Source organism: Vombatus ursinus, unplaced genomic scaffold (genome assembly GCF_900497805.2).
Source record: "Vombatus ursinus unplaced genomic scaffold, bare-nosed wombat genome assembly UNPS02009205.1, whole genome shotgun sequence".
Classification (NCBI taxonomy): domain Eukaryota; kingdom Metazoa; phylum Chordata; class Mammalia; order Diprotodontia; family Vombatidae; genus Vombatus; species Vombatus ursinus.
Window position 1 is genome coordinate 11,040,573 of NW_020948983.1, and position 22,549 is coordinate 11,063,121.

Below are 22,549 nucleotides of genomic sequence, written 5' to 3' on the forward strand. Positions count from 1 at the left end.
GAGAGAGAGAGAGAGAGAGAGAGAGAGAGAGAGAGAGAGAGAGAGGGTTTGGGGGGGGAGTTACCTGAAGGAAGAATATAAGCATGCATATATGTGGGAGAGGGAGGGAGATACAGAGACAAAGAAACAGAGAAATGGAGACATTGAGTCATGGGGAGGAGGAGGGAAAAGAGTCATGGAAAGGGAAGACTAGGGGGAAGAGTTACTAAGAGAGGGAGAGTGTCAGAAATGCAAAAAGAGAAATGAAGAAAGGTGCAGATTATTTCTTCATTAAGCACTCATAAAAAGAGATCTTGTAAAGACAAAGTTTTGGAGGATGTCCTCTGGGTGGGTGCCTGGTAGCATAAGAATCATTCTTCTATGACTTGTCTTTTTCCTAACAAACCCACCTGCACAAACTGAGCCCTTCAAATCTCACCTCAGGGAAGCAGCCTCATCTATGAATACAGTCCAGTGTTACAGCATACAGGTGCCTATGTGCTTTTAACTAGTGACTGTCAGTGCTTGGAGCTGACCAAATATCCTCGCCAGAGTCAGGATCACATAAGACCTGCAAGTACTAAAGTCATTTATCATTTGGATGAGAAAGAAAGATGAAGAAGCCCAGAGAATAAAGAACCTGCTCAGTCCCCATTCTGTAGCTGACAGTTTCTCCCCTTCAGCTCTCAGTTACCTCCTGTGAAAAATAAATGGACTGGTCTAGGTGTCCTCTGAAGTCCTTTTCTGGTTCTAAAATTCTAAGATTTTTATTTGCTTCAAGAGGATGGGATGCCTGTAGTGTGAAATACAGAGGTGGACAAATGCCATGTGGGAAGGGAAAAAGGGGCATTTTATGAATGAGCAATTTAGCCATGGAAAGAACCTTTCATGGTTGTTCCATGGCCTGCCCCTTCCTTCCCCTACTTTGAAAATAATTTCAGTCTCTTCTGTCTGAAGAAGCCAACGCACCCAATCACAAAGCTAACCATCCACTCTGGGTCTCCTTCCAAACCCACAAGCATTCTAGGTCTTTGCCAAACACAGTAACTTCTTACCCAAAATAACAGCCTAATACACAACAGCATCAGGCCAACTCAACAATTTATATTTTCTTGTTTTATTTTTTTAATTTTCCTTTTCTTTTAAGTAACAGACTTCTAGGAGACATAAAGAGGCAGTGTGGCATACAGTAAAAAAAGAAAATGCTGGACTAAAACACCTGGATTCTAATGCTAACTTTCTTACCAACTTGCTCTGTGACTTTCAGCAAGTCACTTTCCTTTTCCAGGAGACTTTTCTCTTCTATATGGTTGGGGTTAATAATAATGATAATAATAACAATAACAGTAAACATTTATATAGTGTTTACTATGTGCCAGGCACTGAGCTAAGTGATTTACATTATCTCATTGGATTCTCACAACAACCTTGATACTATTATTATCTCCATTTTACAGATGAGGAAACTGAGACAAATAGAGATTAAGTGTCTTGCCCAAGCTCACACATTTTACAGATGAGGAAACTGAGACAAATAGAGATTAAGTGTCTTGCCCAAGCTCACACAGCTAATAAGTATCTGAGGCTGAATTTGAATTCAGGTCTTCCTGACTACAGGTTCAGCACTCTACCATACCACCAGGTCTCTTCTATTTATGAATCTTATGACCTGACGATGATGTCACACACTTAATATCGCACTTTAAAGTTTATAAAGTGCTTTATTAATAACAGTCCTGTAAGGTAACATTAACTAAGTATAAGCCTTAGTCCCATTTAATAGATAAAGAAACTAAGGAGTATAGTGACATGGTCACGCAGCTCCATCTGCTGTGGTGGAAGTGTGTTATGTCTCTGCATCTCATTCTGTTAGTGCCAGAGAGTGCCTTCACGTTTCTTCCATCCCTGACAATCCACTCTCCCCATCATCACTATGGGCTCAACTCGGCTGCAGAAGATTTAATGACTTAGGATAAACAAACAACATTTGAAGATCAATTGCCATACAATGTTTCAGAAATTCAATATCAATCGTACCAAAAACTCAACTAAGGAGATAAGAAAAATGATATTCCATGTTTTCTGCTAGGTGTCATTTAACTCATAATTAATTTTCCCTCTCTCCCATGACAGAACAGTTGTTGTAGTCAAGTTGTTTTTTTTAATTGAATAGAACCCGGTATAAAAAAGGTCTCATTAAATATATGGATTCGTATGTGTCCATTATGTCCTCCATAATATAACTCCATATAGTTCAAGCTTGATACAATGTGGACAGCTTCAATAAGAAGTCTTTTTGAGATATGCTACAAGCATGAGCTTTATTAGTTTACAACACTGAATCACAGGGGAAGAAGACAAGGCAGAGATGCTCTCAGTGTCCCCAGACATCAGACTCATGTGTGTATTTCACTGTAACTTCAAGTAACTGAGATAAACTTGCTCATGGGAAAATACAGCATCCATAATGAAACATATCCTAATTTTTCAAACACATATGTTACATACTTAGTAACAACTGCCATGTCAGTCAATCAGTCTTGGAAAGGAGCTAGTTCTGAGAGGGCATACTCCCCTGCATCCAGTGTGAGCAATTCACAAAGTCATTGTTTTCATTCTACATGCCAGAAACATCATCTTTAACAATAACAACAACAACAATGATATCATCATCATTAGTGAACTCAAAGACTGCCAGCTGCAAGCAGGGAATATCAGTCAAAGTCCAAGACATAACTACCAGGTGTCTGAGATCCCTGATTTTAAAAGCCACTTTTGATACATTTGGGTTTATTTAAACAAATCTAGTACCCTCAGGTGACTGGCATTGTAACTATCCACGAAAGGTTTTAGAAAAGCACCAAAATCTCTTAAGCATTTGCTGTTTCATAAAACCAAGGATTTATAGTCCAACCTGCTCCATGAAAAATCCAAGACATATTACATGTATATCAGATGCACATATCCATTTGGTTGGAACAGGGAAGGCAAACAGCTTGATCACATAAAGCAGCCAGGGGCAAGAACAAAAACTTGTTAAAACCAGGAAAGGGGGAGATGAAAGGGGGGAGAGGAAAGGGGGGAGAGAGAGAGAGAATCTAGAAGCCACAGAAAACATATGCATCCTACAAATCTAATTTTTCCCCTCCTGCAGTAATGTTTTGATTGTGGATTATGCAATATTTGAAGGAAACAGTTGGGAGGAGGCGTGTGGAGAAGAAGGGTAAAGTCCACAACATAGAAATGTCATGCATAAAAAAAATTTCCTGTGAAAAATCCAAAGTTGGGAGTTTTTAGGAATTCAGAGTGTGAAAAGCCTTGGGTAGATTCCCTCCATAAATTATGAGGGTGGTGTTCCTAATTAGTATTTCGTCTTGCTGCAGTGCTTCTCCTTACAGTGTTACCCAAAAAATTCATTCTTTGTTTCATTTCTTCCATCCTGGAATTATTTCATGCATTGCTGAACTTTATTTTGAAGCCCATTAAATATTCTGCCTTCAAAATATAAATGTATACACTTTCCCCTACCCTCTCCTACACCCAATATAATTAACAGTGTTCAGCACCATTACTAAAGAGACCCAAGAAGGAGAATCGCAAAACCAGCAATTTACATGGATCCTGATTTCAGCCAGCGGAATGCAAACACAGCACCAGATGTTATAATGAATTTTAAACTAATGACAGTGCCCTGGTTTTACCTTCTATGTTTTGTAGGAAACTCAAAATTAAAGTAGTTTAATTAAGCAAATGTTAAGAACCTAGGTAAACTATATTTACTATATTGCCCTCATCTACCAGTTTAGTAATCCTTTCAAATAAGAAATTAAATTTAGTCTGTCATGACATGAACTAATGAAGTCATGCTGACTTTTTACAGTAATCTATTTTTCCCTATCTGTTCATTAACCATCCCTTTAATAAAATTTCTAGAATTTTGCCAGGTATAATCAATCTCACTTGTCTAGTTTTCAGATTCCACCTTCTTCCCCATTTTGAAAATAACAAAAGATGGCAGAGTAAGAAGTAAGTCGCTCTCACTCTCCCTCATTGACCTCCGAAAGCCCAGAAAATATCAACCCAGGAAAAACCCTGAGCCAGCAAAAAGAGAGGGCACAGGGGCAGCTAGGTGGCTCAGTGGAGAGAGCACTGGCCCTGGAGTCAGGAGAACCTCAGTTCAAATGTGGCCTCAGACACATAACACTGAGTTAACCCCAATTGCCTCACCAAAAAAAAAAAAGACAGGGCACAGCAGTCTTGTACCCCAGGAAGCTTAGGGGATTAACAAGAAAGCCCTTTCTCACTCTGGAGGAGGGGAAGCAGTACAGGGAGACATTCCAGCAAGCCAGTGGAAAGCCCTACCTCAGCATACCAGGGGGAGATCCTGAGACCCAGGTTGGTGGAACAGGCAACTGCCAACACCAGGACCCCTGAGAGCCTCAATACAAGAAGGGGAACTGGTAGACACCAGCTTGGAAAAGAACCACAGGTAACCATGTTGTCCAGTAGTGAAATCACCTAATTCCTCAACACAACCCTGGGAAGCACTCTGGGAGCTTTTCCAGAAGGAAAGCTCCAGGCTGACAGAAACCCACCAACAGCGAAACATCGTTGTGCAAGGCCCAGGCAACCAGGAGCCAAACATTCAAGTGTAAGTCCCCCGTGAGCAGCAAAAGAAGCTTGGGTAAGTGCCTCCTTAGCTCCAGTAGGAGAGCTCAACAGTTTTTGTGGGTTTTTTTGTTGTGTTTTGTTTTTTTTTGTAAAAAGTCAGAAAATAGGCAAACACCATGAACAAAAAGCAGAAATGGAAAATGACCATAGATTCTTATTTTTGGGAAAAGGAAGATCAAGGCACAAATTCAGAAAAGGACAACATTATTAATATACCCACAATCAAAACCTCAAAGGGCAGTATGAACTGGTCTCAAGCCCAAAAAGTCTTCTTGGAAGAGCTCAAGAAGGATTTTAAAAGTCAAATAAAAGAGGTAGAAAAACAATTGGGAAAAGAAATGAGAGGTATGCAATAAAGAGTCAATAGCTGAAAAAGAAGGACAAAAATTAACTGCAGAAAATATGTCCTTAAAAAGTAGAATTGGGGGGCATCTAGATAGAGCTCTAGGGCAACAGTGGATAGAACTCTGACCTTGGAGTCATCTGGCCTCAGACACTTGACACTAGCTGTGTGACCCTGGGCAAGTCATTTAACCCTGATTGCCTCACCAAAAAATCAAAAAAAAAAAAAAGTAGAATTGGCCAAATGGAAAAGGAGGTACAAAATCTAATAGAAGAAAACAACTCCTCAAAAATTAGAATGGGGAGAGTGGAAGCTAATGACTCTATGAGAGAGCAAGAATCAGTCAAACAGAAACAAAAGAATGAAAAAATATAAGAAAATGTAAAATACCTCATTGGTAAAACAACAGACCTGGAAAATAGATCCAGGAGAGACAATTTAAAAATTATTAGTCTACCTGAAAACCATGATGAATAAAAGAGCCCGGACAATATCCTTCAGGAAATCATCAAAGAAAACCACCCTGAGGTCCTAGGACCAGAGGGCAAATTAGTCATGGAAAGAATCCACCAATCACCCCCTGAAAGAGATCCCAAATTGAAAATGCCAAGGAATATAGTAGCTAAATTCCAAAACTACCAAATCAAAGAGAAAATACTGCAAGTAGCCAGAAAGAAACAATTTAAATATCATGGAACCACAGTCAGGATTACGCAGGACCTTGCAGCTTCTACATTAAAAGATCAGAGGGCATGGAATACAATATGCCACAAGGGAAAGGAGCTTGGATTACAACCAAGGATCAACTACCCAGAGAAACTGAGCATAATATTTCAGTGGAGGAGATGGACATTCAATGAAATAGGGGACTTCCAAACCTTCCTGATGAAAAGACCAGAGCTCAACAGAAAATTTGACCTTCAAATACAAGACTCAAGAGAAGTATAAAAAGGTAAACAGGAAAGAAAAAAACAACATCATATCATCAATAAGGGCAAACTGTTTATATCCCTACAAGGGAAGATGACACTTGTAACTCTTAAGAATTGTAATGTCAGCTCTTCTCCCGGCAGCCTCAGAGCCAAGATGGCATCTGTGCAGTCACTGTCATCTCCGCCCACCTGAGGGAATGATGCTGTCACCGCTGCCACCGCCACCCAGACCAGTGCCACCCAGAGGAGCGTCAGGGAGAGCCATGGCCGCCACGGCCACCAAGCATGACGGGCCCCCCTTCATTAGCGAGGCTGCCGTCCGCGGGAACGCCGCAGTTCTGGACTATTGCAGGACATTCGTGTCGGCCCTCTCTGGGGCAACAGCAGGGATCCTGGGACTGACCAGCTTCTACGGTTTCGTCTTCTATTTCCTGGCATCCACCCTCCTCTCTCTGCTTCTAGCCCTCAAGGCCGGAAGACGATGGAACAAGTATTTCAAATCCAGGCGACCGCTCTTTCCGGGGGCCTTGTTAGGGGGCTCTTCACCTATGTACTTTTCTGGACTTTCCTATATGGCATGGTGCATGTCTACTGAGGGAAAGGGGATCGGCGTGCACAGAAAGACTCTTGCTGGGGTTAACAAGATGTTGTCTGCTAGTTTTCCAAGGGAATTGACTGTTTGTGTTGTTAATATTATTAGTAACTTATGCCAGGAGAGAGATCTCTGGTGAGAGTCCACAGATTAAATCAAATGTGAAATGTGAAAAAAAAAAAATAAAGAATTGTAATGTCATTATGACATTTAAAAGGGGGTATACTTAGTCAGAGGACATGGGTTTAAGTTTGACTTTAAGTGATGGCAAAAAATCTAATTAAGTGAAGAAAAGGGATTGTACTGGGAGAAGAAGAAAGGAGGAGGCAGACAAGGATAAATTACATCACATGAAAAGGCATAGAAATCAAACACAGTAGAGGGAAAGAAGGGAAGGAGATGAGCATTGTTTGAACCTTACTCTCATCACATTTGGTTCAAAGAGGGAATAACATAATCAGTTAGGTATAGAAATCTAACATACCCTATAGGAAGTAGAAAGGGTAAAGGGAAAAGAAAAGGGAGGGGGCTAATAGAAGGGAGGGCAGACTGAGAGAGACTGTGGTTGAAACCAAAACTCTACTGAGGAGGGAAAGGGAAAAAGGAGAGAAAAATACATAAACAAGGAGGGAGGGGAATAGGATGGAGAGTAAGACACAAGAGTAATCAAAATGGTGAATGTGAATGGGATGAACTCTCCCATAAAATGGAAATGGATAGCAGAGTGGATTAAGAACCATAAACCTACGATATATTGTCTACAGGAAATACATTTGATGCAGAGGGATACACACAGAGTAAAGGTAAAAGTCTGGAACAGAATATATTGTGCTACAGTTGATGTAAAAAAAAAAGTAGGGGTAGCAAGTCTGATCTCAGACAAAGCAAAAGCAAAAATAGATCTAATTAAAAGAGAGAAGGAAGGAAACTACATCCTGCTAAAAGGTACCATAGATAATGAAGTAATATCATTGCTAAACATATATGCAATAAGTGGTATAGCAGCCAAATTCTTAAAGGAGAAGTTAAGGGGGATACAGGAGGAAATAGACAGCAAAACTATACTAGTGGGGGACCTCTCTCTGAACTAGATAAATCTAACCACAAAATAAACAAGAAAGAAGTTAAGGAGATAACAGAATCTTAGAAAAGTTAAATATGGTTGACCTCTGGAGAAAACTGAATGGGGACAGAAAGGAAGACACCTTTTTCTTGGAGGCACATGGCACCTACACAAAAACTGACCATGTATTAGGTCATAAAAACCTCACAATCCAATGCAGAAAGGCAGAAATATTAAATGCATCCTTTTCAGATCATGATACAATAAAATTACATGTAATAACGTGCCATGGAAAGATAGACTAATTGGAAACTAAATAATGTAATCCTAAAGAATGAGTGGGTCAAGCAACAAATAATAGAAATCAATAACTTCATCCAAGAGAATGACAATAATGAAACAATATGCCAAAACTTATGGGATACAGTGAAAGTGGTCCTTAGTGGAAGTTTTATATCTCTAAATACTTATATGAATAAAATAGAGAAAGAAGAGATCAATGAATTGGGCATGCAACAAAAAAGCTAGAAAAAGAACAAATTGAAAATCCCCAATTAGAAATTCTGAAAACCAAAGATGAAATTAATAAAATTGAAATTAAGAAAAACTGAACTAATAAATACGATTAAGAGTTGCTTTTATGAAAAAAACAATAAAATAGATAAACCTTTGGTTAATTTGATTTAAAAAAAGAAAAAAGAAAACCAAATTACCAGCATCAAAAATGAAAAGGGTGAATTCACTATCAATGAAGAGGAAATAGAAACAATAATTAGGAGCTATTTTTCCCAACTGCATGCCAATAAATTTGACAATCTTAATGAAATGGATGAATATTTACAAAAATATAAATTGCCCAGATTAACAGAAGAGGAAACAAAATACTTAAACAACCCCATTTCAGAAAAAGAAATTGAACAAGCCATCAATGAAATCTCTAAGAAAAAATCTCCAGGGCCAGATGGGTTTATAAGTGAATTCTATCAAACACATAAGAACAACTAATTCCAATACTATATAAACTGGGAAAATAGGTGAAGAAGAAGTCCTACCAAATTCTTTTTATGATACAAATATGCTGCTAATACCTAAACCAGGAAGAGCCAAAACAGAAAAAGAAAATTACAGACCAATTTCCTTAATGAATATAGATGCAAAAATTTTAAATAAAATATTAGCGAAGAGATTACAATAACTCATGTCGAGGATAATACACTATGACCAGATAGGATTTATACCAGGAATGCAGGGCTGGTTCAATATTAGAAAAACTATCAGCATAGTTGACCATATCAACAACAAAACTAACAGAAATCATATGATTATCTCAATAGATGCAGTAAAAGCATTTGACAAAATATAACACCCATTCCTTTTAAAAACACTAGAGAGTATAAGAATAAATGGAGTCTTCCTTAAAATGATAGATAGTATTTATTAAAAAAAAAAACATCAGCAAGCATATATGCAATGGGGATAAACTAGAAGCATTTCCAATAAGATCTGGGGTGAAACAAGGATGTTCATTATCGCCATTGTTATTCAATATTGTGCTAGAAGTGTTAGCTGTAGAGATTGGAGAAGAAAAAGAAATTGAAGGAATTAGAATAGGCAAAGAAGAAACAAAGTTATCACTCTTTGCACATATTATAGTGTATCTAGAGAATCTTAGAGAATCAAGTAAAAAATTCCTTGAAATAATAAACAAATTTAGCAAAGTTGCAGGATATAAAATAAACCCACACAAATCATTGGCTTTCTATATATTACTAACAAAGACCAGCAGCAAGAGATAGAGAAATTCCATTTAAAATTACTGTAGACAGTATAAAATATTTGGGGATCTACCAGCCAAAATAAAACCAGGAATTACATGAACACAATTACAAAACACTTTTCACACAAATAAAGTCAGATTTAAATAACTGGAAAAATATCAGTTACTCATGGGTAGGCCGAGCTAATATAATAAAAAAAAATGACAATTCTACCTACCTTAATTCACTTATTCAGTGCCATACCAATCAAACTACCAAAAAATATTTTATAGAGCTAGAAAAAAACAGTAACAAAACTCATCTGGAAGAACAAAAAGTCCAGAATATCAAAGGAACTAATGAAAAGACATGCAAGTGAAGGTGGACTAGCTGTACCTAATCTTAAATTGTATTATAAAGCAGCAATCATCAAAACTTCTTGGTACTGGCTAAGAAATAGAGTGGTGGATCAGTGGAATAGGCTAGGTATGCAAGACACAATAGTCAATGACTGTACTAATCTACTATTTGATAAATCCAATGATACCAGCTTCTGGGATAAGAAATCACTATTTAGCAAAAACTGCTGGGAAAACTGGAAAAGAGTATGGCAGAAACTGGGCATAGACCAATATCTTACACCCTATACCAAGGTAAAGTCAAAATGGTAACACAATTTAGATATAAAGACTGATACTATAAGCAAACTAGAAGAGCAAGAAATAGTTTACCTTTCAAATCTATGGAGAAGGGAAGAATTTATAATGAAACAAGAGACAGAGAACATTATGAAATGCAAAATGAACAATTTTGATTACATCAAATCAAAAAGTTTTTGCACAAATAAAGCCAATGCATCCAAGATTAGGAGTGAAGCAGAAAACTGGGAAAGAATATTTACAACTAGTGTTTCTGAAAAAGACCTCATTTCTAAAATATATAGAGAACTAAGTCAAATTTATAAGAATATAAGTCATTCCCCAATTGATAAATGGTCAAAGGATATGAACAGGCAGTTGTCAGAGGAAGAAACTAAAACCATAGTCATATGAAAAATTGTTCTAAATCACTATCGATTAGAGAAATGCAAATCAAAATGTTTCTGAGGTACCACATAACACCTATCAGATTGACTAACATGACAAAACAGGACATTGATAAATGTTGGAGAAGATGTAGGAAAACTGGAACACTAATACATTGTTGATGGAGTTGTGAAATGGTCCAACCATTTTGGAGAGCAATTTGGGGCTATGCCCAAAGGGCTATAAAATTATGCATTCCCTTTAACCCAGCAATACCACTTCTAGGTCTGTATCCCAAAGAGATCATAAAAATGAGAAAAGGACCCACATGTACAAAAATATTTATAGTAGCTCTTTTTGTGATGGCAAAGAATTGGAAATTGAAGGGATGCCCATCAATTGGGGAATGGCTAAACAAGCTGTGGTATATGAATGTAATGGAATACTATTATGCTATAAGAAATGATAAGTAGGCAGAAGTAAAAAAAAATTGGAAAGACTTACATAATGCAAAGTGAAATGAGCAGAACCAGGAGAACATTGTACACAGAAACAGTCACAATATGGGATGACTGACTTTGATAGACTTGGCTCTTCACAGCAACGCAATAATCTAAGACAACTACAAAAGATTTGTGATGGAAATTGCTATCCACACCCAGAGAAAGAAATATGAAGTCTGAATACAGATAGACGCATACTGTTTGCTCTCCTTTTCATTTGTTGTTTTGTTTTATTAATTCATTCCCATGGTTCCTCCCATTAGTTCTAGTTGTTCTTTACATCATGACTAATGGGAAAATGTGCTTAACATGAACGTATATGTACAGCCTAGATTGGAGTATATACCATCTTGGGTAGGGGAGAAGAAATGGGAGGGGAAGAACATGAGGGAAGAAATGGGAGGGGAAGAAAATTTTAAACTCAAAATCTTATGGAAGTAAATATTGAAAACTAAAAATAAATAAATAAGAAAATAACATTTCCCTCTCTTCAATCCCACAGAACTTCTCTTGTTTTCCCCAGTCTTTCAAAGATCACCAAGAGTGGTCCAAGCAATCACATCTTCCACTTCTTATAGTACTTGAGGATATGGTCCATCTATGTTCAGCTGACTTGAACTCAGTAACAGCAACCAGTTGCTGTCTTATTATGTCTTTACTTACCTCGGGTATCAGTTCCTTAATAGCCATTTTGATTTTGTACTTTCCAGTCCAAAAGTCACTCTCTTTTGCAGAGAAAACAGATACAGAACAAAAACTGAGCAGCTCTGCCTTCTATGGTCAGTTGTCTTAGTCTCACCCACCTGAGCAATGATCCTATCCCTTCTTCAATCCCCTTCTTTTCCTAAGTATACCTTTAAAAAAAACCCAACTTTTTGTTATCCTTATATTTCAGTGCCAACACAGTTCATTCTTAGCTTTAGTACTCTTATTACTATTCTAACAGGGCTGTGTCAGGCTTATTTATTCATCTTATTACCTGCCCATGTTTCCATCTTCTGTATATGCCTTTTCAAAATCTAAGTTAAATGATGACTTCACTCTTCATCTATATTAGCTACTGTGAAAAACTTCCCTTTTTCCTCCCCTTTGGAATTGTCTCTTTTTATGTCTTTAAAATTCCATTCTTGACAGTTTTCCATTCCATCTGACTTGTCCTATAGAATTTCAATCCATAAAAAACTGCCTATCATTTCTTTCCCAAAATCTGATGTGTATTTCCAGTTATGCCTGGCTTTGCTTACCTTCTCTACCACAAAATTTAAGATGGAGTGATTACCATTCAAAAAAAAGTCCTATCATTCTCAACCCAAACAGTTCCTCTGTGATGGTGAGAATCAGATCCAGAATAGAATCTCCCCTTGCTGATTCTTCTACTTTCTGAAATTATCATTAATGTAAGACAGTAATTATCAAGAAATTATTGAGCATATGTTCAGATAATTAAAGTTCTTCATTATTACTGTATAAACTCTATGACAGATATATAATCTGTGTCTGAACTCATCAGTTTCATCTGTCTGTGCACATGGTCTGTGGAATATTGCAATTATAATATGTCTTATTAATATATGCCTTATTTCTATTCTTCCCTCCCTTTTACCTATTCTGTTTCTTCTGAATTAATTGTAACTATCAAGAGTCATATTCCAGTTATGGACCTCATTTCATAAAATCTCAGTTTGTGTAATCTATAAAGTCAAATTTGTCTCCTTGCTCCTCCATTCTTCCATAGACATCTGGCACTATGGGCTTAATTTCTGGTTCTTTTCTTGGATTGTGTCTCTCAAAAACCTCTGCTCATTTCAATTCCTATTTTTCTGATACTGTAGCTACTCACTCTAGGATCTAGCGTGATGAATATCGACAGACAGTTTTCAACCTCCCCCTTCCTTTTCAGCATAAATCCCTTTCTGACCAACAGCCTTTGCTGGGTATACTTCATCCCTGACCAGGAACCTGTTATTCCTATATTTTATATTCTTACCCAGAAATCCAAATCCAACTCTCAGATACTATCTTCTTTTCCAGCTATTCACTTCACAAATCTGCCTCTCGCTCCTGAACCCCTCATCTTTAATGGACAGTAGGGATGAAAACCTGTACCTCTAAGATATTCCATTTCTTGCCTAAGATGACATAATCTTCAGCAATGCTTTCTTGTTCCTTCTGGTAGCATCATTCATGTCCACATGAATCAACAGAATTACATACTAGTCATCTAGTTTGAAAAGTCTTGGGAAATTCTGTGACATTTCTTAGGTGCATGCCCTGGATAGAAAATAGACTTCACTATGGTTATCAAGGTGACTGTCAAACTGCATGAGTACCCATCAACAGAGAGTCACTACCATTCCTCTTCTTCTTCTGATCTATACTTGATGTTTCTTTTATAAATATCATCTCATATCATTATTCCCTGGGGTCAGCAACTCTTTCCTCTTCAGTGTCTAGCTCCTTCCTCTTCAGAAAAAGACTCTAATTTGCTTCTTAGTTCCAGGTATTTGGTGGTTCTTTTCTTTTGCTTCTGTTTATTTTCATAGCAAAGCCTTTTTTTTAAAATGAGTGCTTTGTTTTGTTTTTAAGAAATACTTTACAACCCCTGAAAATTAGGAGTCAGGAAACAGATTACAAGTCTGACACAGTGGTGGAGGAAAAATTGGAAAAAAATTGAGAGTGATGCAAGAAAATTATGAAAAAAGAATTAACACCTTGGTAAGAGAAACATAAAAACTACACAATTCAAATATGGGGCCACAGTGAGGATCACCAAGGACTTAGAATATGATATTTCAGAACTCGGACTGCAATCAAGAATAACCTATGCAGCAAAACTTAGTATAAATTCTTCTGAAAGAAAAAAAAATGGATAAATAGAGGACTTTAAAGCATTCCTGATGAAAAGACCAGAGATAAACAGAAAACGTAATATTCAAACACAAGACTCAAGAAAAGAAGCATAAAAAGGTAAACATGAAAGAGACATCATAATGACAACAATAAAGTTAAATTGTTGATATTCCTATATGGGAAGATGATACACATAACTCCTAAGAACCCTATCATTATTATGACAATTAAGAGGAATCTACATAGACAGAGGGCATGAGTGTGAGTTGGTTTTGTTGGGATTATCTAAAAAAAACTGAAGGAGTGAAAAAGAGGGAGGCACTGGAAAAAGGGGGAAGGAACTGGTAAAATGGGGTAAATCTTCACACACAAAATAGGCACACAAGGAAGAGCTTTTTCGGGGGAGGGAAAAAATGGAGAGAGGCAATTGTTGAACCTCAGTCCCAGTTGAATTGGTTCAAAGAGGGAAAATACACACACACACTCAGTTGGTTAGAGAAATCTATCTTGCCCAATAGGGAAATAAGAGGGGAAGGGGATAATGGGGAGGGGGATGATAAGAAGGAAGGCAGATTAAGGGAGGTGGTGCTGAGAAGCCGAACAGATTTTTGAAAAGGTACAGGATAAAAAAGAGAGAGAGAAGGATAAATAGAAGAAAATGGGATAGAGGGAAAGATATAGTTAGTAATCATAACTGTGAATGTGAATGGGATGAACTTACCCATAAAATGGAAGCACATAGCAGAATGGATTAGAAACTAGAACCCAACAATATGTTGTTTATAAAAGATACACTTGAAACAGAAAGACGCACAGAGAGTTAAAATAAGGGGCTGGAATAGAATCTATTATGTTGAGGCTGAAGTATAAAAAAAAAAGGCAGGGGTAGCAATCATGATCTCAGACAAAGTAAAAGCAAGAATAGACCTAATTAGAAGAGAATATCAGGGAAACTACATTTTGCTAAAAAATGCCATAGACCATGAACTAATATTAAAAAAATTTACAGCAAATTTTTCTGATAAAGACCTCATTTCTCAAATATATAGGGAACTTAGTCAAATTTATAAAAAAAAAGAGCCATTTCCCAATTGATAAATGATCAAAGGATACAAACACATTTTTTAGAAGAAGAAATCAAAGCTATTTATAGTCACATGAAAAAATGCTCCAAATCACTATTGATTTGTTGTTGGTTAATTGTTTTCAGTCTTCTCTGACTCTTTGTGACCCCATCTGGGGTTTTCTTGGCAAAGTTACTGGAGTGGTTTGCCATTCCCTTCTCTAGCCCATTTCACAGATGAGGAAACTGAGGCAAACAGGGTTAAATGACTTGCCCAGAGTCACACAAGGTAGTAAGTGTCTGCGGCTGGATTTGAACTCAGGTTTTCCTGATTCCAGGCCCTGCACTCTATCCCCTGCTCCACCTAGCTGCCTAATTAAGAATTTTAACAGAACTAGAAAGCCTAACCACAGTCTTGCACTTCCTGATGCTGCCTGGCACCTGATGCCTCCTGGTTTGCTGGAGTGGACTTGTGGATACTTCTTGTCCTCTCTGCAAAGCTCATTTAAGGGAACAGCCTGTCAAGGGGCCTAGGTTAGGTGACCTTTAGATCTTTCACTGGGCTGATTCTTTGGCAGCCGGCCTGTTCTCATGTCATTTTTATTCAGGAATACCACTCAGTGCTGCTTTAGCACTTGCAGTGAAACAGAGAATCCAAATTTAACACATATGAGTTCAGAAGAAAACTCAGCTCTCAGGAGGTTGAAATGTGGCACAAAGGAATAAAATTTCAGGGACTCAAACTGAGCAGAAGAGCCCCTGGAGCTGACATAATTAACAGCGAATGATCAATGTGACCAAAGAGGGGCAGCAGCCAGCTCAAAATAAGTGTAATGTTCACAGGCAAATTCACAACATTAGGCAAATGGAAGAAAAGAGTGTAAGGATCCTTCTCATCTTATTACTCTATCAGGTTCCATGGAGTTACACACACACACACACACACACACACACACACACACACTACCAGTCACCTCAGCTTTCTGAGCCTGTTTCCTCCTCTGTAAGATAATAACTGTAGTATCTCACAGGATTGCAGCACTTTGCAAACCTTTTTTTTTTTCCATTTTTTAAAATTAATTTATTTTGATTTATCAACAATCACTTCCATATGCTTTTGAGTGCACTTTGAAAACATTAACTTATTCTCAAAATATCAGCAAATATTATTATAACCTCACTAGACATAAGAAGGGAGAGAAAACTAAAAAGGCCAAGTGTTGCAGTAGAAAGAACAATGGATTAGGAATCAGGAGAACTGAGTTCTAATAATGTCTGTGACATTTATTAGCTCTATGACCTTGGGTGAGTCATTTCCCCTCTAGTGGCTTATTTCCTTATTGGTCAAAAGAAGGAATTGATTTAGATGCCTTTCAACTCTTAAGATTCTGTAGTTGTAACTAGACTATGAAATCTGGGGTGAGGTGCTTTCTGATTCCCTGACCAAGCTTGAATGAAAATAGAAGGGTGATTATATTTAAAAGTTTATTATTATATTCAGATCCAACAAGGCACTGGTTTAAAGTCAGAAAAAGGAAAAAGCATGATGGTTTCATTTCATTTCACTATATAAGGACAATAATAAGTGTAAAATAATATTTGTTTCTATCTTAAATAAGGAAAGAAATGAAAATAGACTTTGAAACATCCAAAAAAATTAAGGCATTTCCCTCTAGGAATATGGGGAGAATTAAGAATATTTATATGTGGCCTTTTTGAAATTGTATTATTGATAACTAATAACAATTTTTTCATTTATATGTTTTATTTACTCTCAGAAGAATATTATGCTATAGATGTCCCTGAAAAGTTATACGTAATATGAATTTCTGCTCATCACAGACCACTTTAAATCCAGAAAGGAGATAACCATCTAAATGAGTCTTGCAACAAATTCTTCTGTAATATGAATACTCTCCTAATTAATTCCTATTTTTTAAATTCAAAATTTTAATATAGCACACATTCATTTTGTTGGGTAATTTAAAATTAAGCCTCTTTTAAATCTTTTACTTAAAGATAAATGTTTTCAGACCTATTCATATCCAAAGTTCTTTATTATGCAGAAGCAGAAAGTGAGTAATGTTATTTCCATTTTTTTCAGTTTTATTCCCTAAGAAGACACATACACTGACTGCTTTAAGACAAGGAGACACAAAGTTAGTTCAGCAGGAATTAGCAACACCATTTAATGTTTACAAATTATGGGTATGAAAATTTGAACTGAGATAAAGAGAGGGGGAATTCATAGCCACACCATCAATTCCAGGAATCAAAGGAGAGGGAAAAGCTTGTGGCTTTTCACATCCAAATAAGTTACAAAAACAAAGCTAATCCAATTTTGAAAAATTATAGGTTTGGCCCGACCAGAAACACACTGTAACTGTAAGTCTGCTCTACATCTTCACTTCCCCCTTTCTGTAGTTATGAAAAATGGAATGCTATCCAAGAGGGTCTTGAAAATGTTGATGATCTTTACTATTTTTTAATAAAACTACCTTCTCCCCTTCCCCCAAGTACATCATTCTCACTATGGCACAAAATAAAGCCAAATTGTGAAAAAATAACATAATTTCCTATCAGTGCTATAGAGACAACCAAACTGAAGTTACACAGGAATAAACTGTTTCCAAGAGATACCACAACATAAGGTCTGTAATTCAGCAGCTCTCTAGCATGAAGAGGTCTTGTTCTTTCACTAAGATCAAAGGAACAAGCTTATCCAATAACCACTAAGTGCATTTTCCCAATGCTTTGTTTTTCTAAGGAATATACTAATCTATACTTTCCCCTTCACTTTCACCATCACTTTTTTTTCTTAAAGTTAGATTTGAAACTTTTGTTTTGCTGTAACAGCCAGTGTCTCCAAATTGATTGCATCCAAATGAATGTGCAAATCTTTGAAACTTGAAAACAATCTTATGTTTCCAGCACTGCTGTAATTTAATCCAATTTTTTATTGAGGGCAATGTTAAAACATGTAAATGGTTTGCTGAACTACTAGCTAAATCCAATAGATTTTTCAGACAGATGGCATGGGTCTGTAAACACTTCATACTTAATTTTTATGCTTTTCTGAAAAGCATTTTGATGAAGGTAGTTTCAGAAGTACTGTTCCTGGTTACAATCATATGAAGACCTCCCTCTCCTGCCCCCCTACAGAAGTGAGCTGGAAACATTTCCATTACTGGCCATAAACAACCTCACTGTCAGCGGATTAGCAAAAGTAATTGGCATTTTAAATTAATCTTCTGCTTATCCTCAAGGATGGCTTTCCTGCTTCACAAAAATAGAGTGAAATTTTTGCATTGCTGAAAAAGAACAACCATTTGGAGAGGGAAAAGTTTAAAGTTATATAAATTGATGCAGAATTGAAAACACAGAATATATACACTTATTTAAAAGTACATCGAGTGATATCTCTGAAGCATAAAATTAATTAAAATAGTTGTTCTGAGACATATTTTCAAAGTCAAAACAAAAGTTATTATAGGAACTTAGGCTTACAAATAAAAAAAAGTTTGTATCCTTTGAAGCACATCTACAGGGAGATCTCTGAAGAATGCAAAAAAGAGAATTCTGAAAGTCAATTGCCTTTAAATGAAAACTTAGGCCAGAGTCTGAAGAAGTGGGATAAGGTGCACCCTCTACCCTGCCTCTCTTCATATCTTTCAAAGAACACATGAAAAGACTTGAAAGGGGGGAATTTAAGAAGATTTCTGAAGGCTTCCCTCATTGATCTCATCACTCATCGCTGGCTTGAAGGACAACAATGACACTTGTTATTTTTTTTTCTCTCTCTCCCCACCTGTTGTCAGCAGTCTCCTGGTATTCCAGGGGCCATTCTCACTTTCTGCTTGAATGACAAGATCTGCCTTCAATATGTAGGTGGTAAAATTTTCCCAAGGGTTTTTCTTTCTTTGAGACCACAAAGAAGTATGAGAGAAGAATATTTGTCAAACAGGTAACATTTCGCCTTTAACCACTACCAGAAGTCCAAAGAGGAATGTGCATATTTTAACTGGCTCCATCTTGCCATTCAGAGATAGAGAAATACAAAAAGCACAAGGATACCTGTAAGATACAACATTACATACACTTCACCTGACCCTTTCTAACTAAGGCTACCGCACTTTAGGTAGACCTGGCTACAACTCAAGAATTTGAGGAGAGAATATTTTGAATAAGTAAGTAATTGAGTTAAGAGAGCGCTAAAGAAAGATTTCACACTCACATTCATATGCTAAAGCGGTTTAAAAATAGACCCCAAGAAGGGCCTGACTTCACTTTTTAATTTTAGCCTGGTGATGGGCATGCCCTAAAGACAGAAAAGTCACCAGGCATTTTCCTGAGCACAGTGATCTTCATATTTTTATAAAAAGGAAATGCAGCATGTTCTATTAATAAAACTGCTGTAGCCTCAGTTAAATCTAGACAGTCCGTAAATCAGGACTCCCTTCAATTTAACTTCCCTGGCCCACTCACGCTCGAGTCAAAGGCATGCCCACAAGTCACATGCCGCTTGGGGAAAAACTGAGCAGGGTCATTCTAGACGCTCCAGAGAGATGAAAGGGAACATTCTATAGCTTTATGATCATATATCACTACCCAATAAGAAATTAATTTTAATTCACAAGCACTTATTAAGTATCCATTATGTACAAGCTACTGTGCTAGAGGATGGAAATACAACCACAAAAGGAATAAAGTCCCTGCCCTGAAAAGGTTTACATTCTTCACATTCCAACCAATTGTCCACCCAGAATACTTTGCCATCTGTTGTGCCACCCTTACACCCTCCTTTTCCCCACCTGGACCAGGAGCTTACACACTGGACCTCCAGAATCCATACCCCTAGACTCTGGAGAAATTAATCTACTCTGTTTCGGATTCCAGCCTAAGATCTGAGCTGATTAGTATGGAGAAAGTAAACTTGTGTGACCCATTATATGAAGCTAACCCTAAAAGAGCCAGAATTATACTTCATATCTCATCCAGTCATCTTCCCAGGTTATTTGCCATCTATTCTAGGGTAATACTCATAACAACGCTGACTTCCTCCACTTCTTGTTCTGAGTACCATAACCATAAAAGTACAACTGCTTTTAGAAAAAGAATGTCAACTGATTTCTCTACAATTCACTTTTCCAAAACTCTATTCTCTGGCCGCTATACCTTAGTATGTGTTGTCTTCTGCTTTTAGAATGTAAGCTCAGGGACCATTTCATTTTGTATTTGTATCCCTAGAACCTGGCACAGTGACTGGCACATAACAAGCACTTAATAAATTTTTTAAAAATTCATTCTACTGGGAAAAATCTGCAGCTAAGCAAATATCAAATACTATGAGGGAAGAGAACATTAACGAGATTGGGAAAATTTTCTAATCAAGAAAGGCTTCCCTAGCCAGTGGCCCCAGAAGAATGTTAAGGATTCTATGAGGTGGAGAAGAGAATATATTCTAGTATTGCTACAGAAAAGTATGACAGCTAGAGCTAGAATGCAAATTCACGGAACAGCAAGTAGTTAGATGTAATTTTAGTGAGGGAGGGAGGGCAAGAGGATCGGGAAATGACTGTCACTAGGAGACGAAAGGAATTAATGGCACATTTTTAAAGATTTAAAAATAAGCAAATAGATTTTTGAAGGCAAAATTGACCAGACCTGTCAACTAATTCATTTTGGGAAGGGGAGAGAAAAAATTAGAGAATGACTCTGAAGCTATAGAGTTGAGAATGACTTTGAGGTTGTGAAACTGGATGACTGGAAGAGTGAAATTACCCTCAATAAAAACTGGGACTTGTCTCTGTGACTAGGCAAGTCATTTGAACTGGCTTCATGTAGAAAGGATATATGTTTGGAAACCAGTCACACTTATAAGGAGATACAGATGTGTGAATAGTCGGGGCATGGGAAACAGGGGAGACTAAATCTTAATATACATATAAATAGAGTAGCTCCTTTCACAAAGAGAAAAATATGTGGTTCTTCAAAAGGAACACATGAACAATCTAATTCTAATATAAAGAGTAGTGATGAAAGGTAGAACTCCAGCGGGTTGTGTAAAACTGAGTGTACCTGAGGAGGGATTTGAGTTTTTCGGTTTGGCTACTATGAAGTCTACCGGTGTGACTTTAGGCAAGTCACTTAGACTCAGCTCTGCTCTAGATTTCTGAATTTGTAAAATGAAAATAATGATTTCTTTTGGCCTACTTCATAGTTTTATTAGAAAAATCATGAAATAACATATACCAAATACTTTCTAAAGTAAAAATCTCACATACTATATGGCAACAAGAGAATGCTTTGAGGTTGCTCTGATTTGATCCAGATGAGGAAATAGGTACACACAGGCTAAATGACTTGCCCAAGATTCCAAAGCCAGTAAGTGATGAAGCTGAGCTTCAGTCTAGGTTTTCTCACTCCTAAGTGCAGTGTTCTTTCTAATAAACTACAATGCTATACAAATATAAAGGATTACTACTATGTTAAGGCATCAAACTATAAGACTTTGTAATAGCTTGTTTTAATCATCATTCCCAAAAAGATGCTTTTCAAGATAAAAAAGAAAAACTTTAAAATATCTTAAATTTCATTATCAGTTCAACAAACCCAACCATTTCTCTAAACTATACCACTAAGGAAGGAATTAATGACAAATTCTCAACATTTTGGTCCTGAAAAGTGTTCCTTCAGCTACCTTTCACTAATCACTTCCAAATATTGAAATTGAAACTGGGTACCTGGCACCTACACAAAAATTGACCATGTATTTTTAGGGCATAAAAACCTCACAACCAAATGCAGAAAAGCAGAAATACTAAATACATCCTTTTCAGATCATAATGTAATAAAAATTACATTCAAATAAAGGCCTGTGGAAACATAGATTAAAAGTTAATTGGAAACTAAATATTCTAATCTTAAAGAATGAGTAGGTCAAGAACAAATCACAGAAATGACACTTTCATTAAAGAGTATGACAACATACCAAAATTTATGAGATGCATTCAAAACAGAACTTAGAGGAAGACTTATATCTCTAAATACTTACATTAGTAAAACAGAGAAAAAGCAGATCAATGAATTGGGCATGCAACTAAAAAAAAAAACTAGAAAAAGAACACATTAAAAATCCCAATCCCAATTAAACACCAAATTGGAAATCCTGAAAATCAAAGACAAGATTAATAAAACTGAAAAAAAATTGAACTAATAAATAACACTAGGAGCTGGATTTATGGGGAAAAATACAATAAAATAGATAAACTGCTGGTTAATTTGATTTTTTAAAAAAGGAAAAAAATCTAAATTACAGTATCAAAAATTAAAAGAGTGAATTCACCACCAATGAAGATGAAATTAAACTTTTAGGAGCTATTTTGCCCAATTATATGACAATAAATCTAATAATCTAAGTGAAATGGATGAATATCTGCAAACATATAAATTGCCCAGTCTAACAGAAGAGGAAATAGAATACTTAAATAATCCTATCTTAGAAAAAGAAATTAAACAAGCCGTCAATGAGCTCCCTAAGAAGAAATTCTCAAGACCAGATGCATTCCCAAGTGAATTCTACCAAACATTTAAAGAACAATTAATTCCAATACTATATAAACTACCTGGAAAAATAGGCAAAGAAGGAGTCCCACCAAATTCCTTTTACGACACAAACAGGGGGCTGATATCTAAATCAGGAAAAGCAAAAACAGAGAAAGAAAACGATAGACCAGTTTCTCTAATGAATACCAGTACAAAAATTTTAAAT

At 36.7% G+C, this 22,549-nt stretch overlaps 1 protein-coding gene and 1 pseudogene across 1 annotated transcript in view; one reads left to right on the forward strand and one right to left on the reverse strand.

Moving 5' to 3' along the window:
• RBM20 (RNA binding motif protein 20) overlaps nt 1-22,549 on the reverse strand; it is a 236,296-nt gene that overhangs the window by 185,192 nt on the left and 28,555 nt on the right. The gene's annotated exons all lie outside the window — the stretch shown is intronic.
• Nucleotides 6,189-6,520, forward strand: LOC114035605 (annotated as a pseudogene).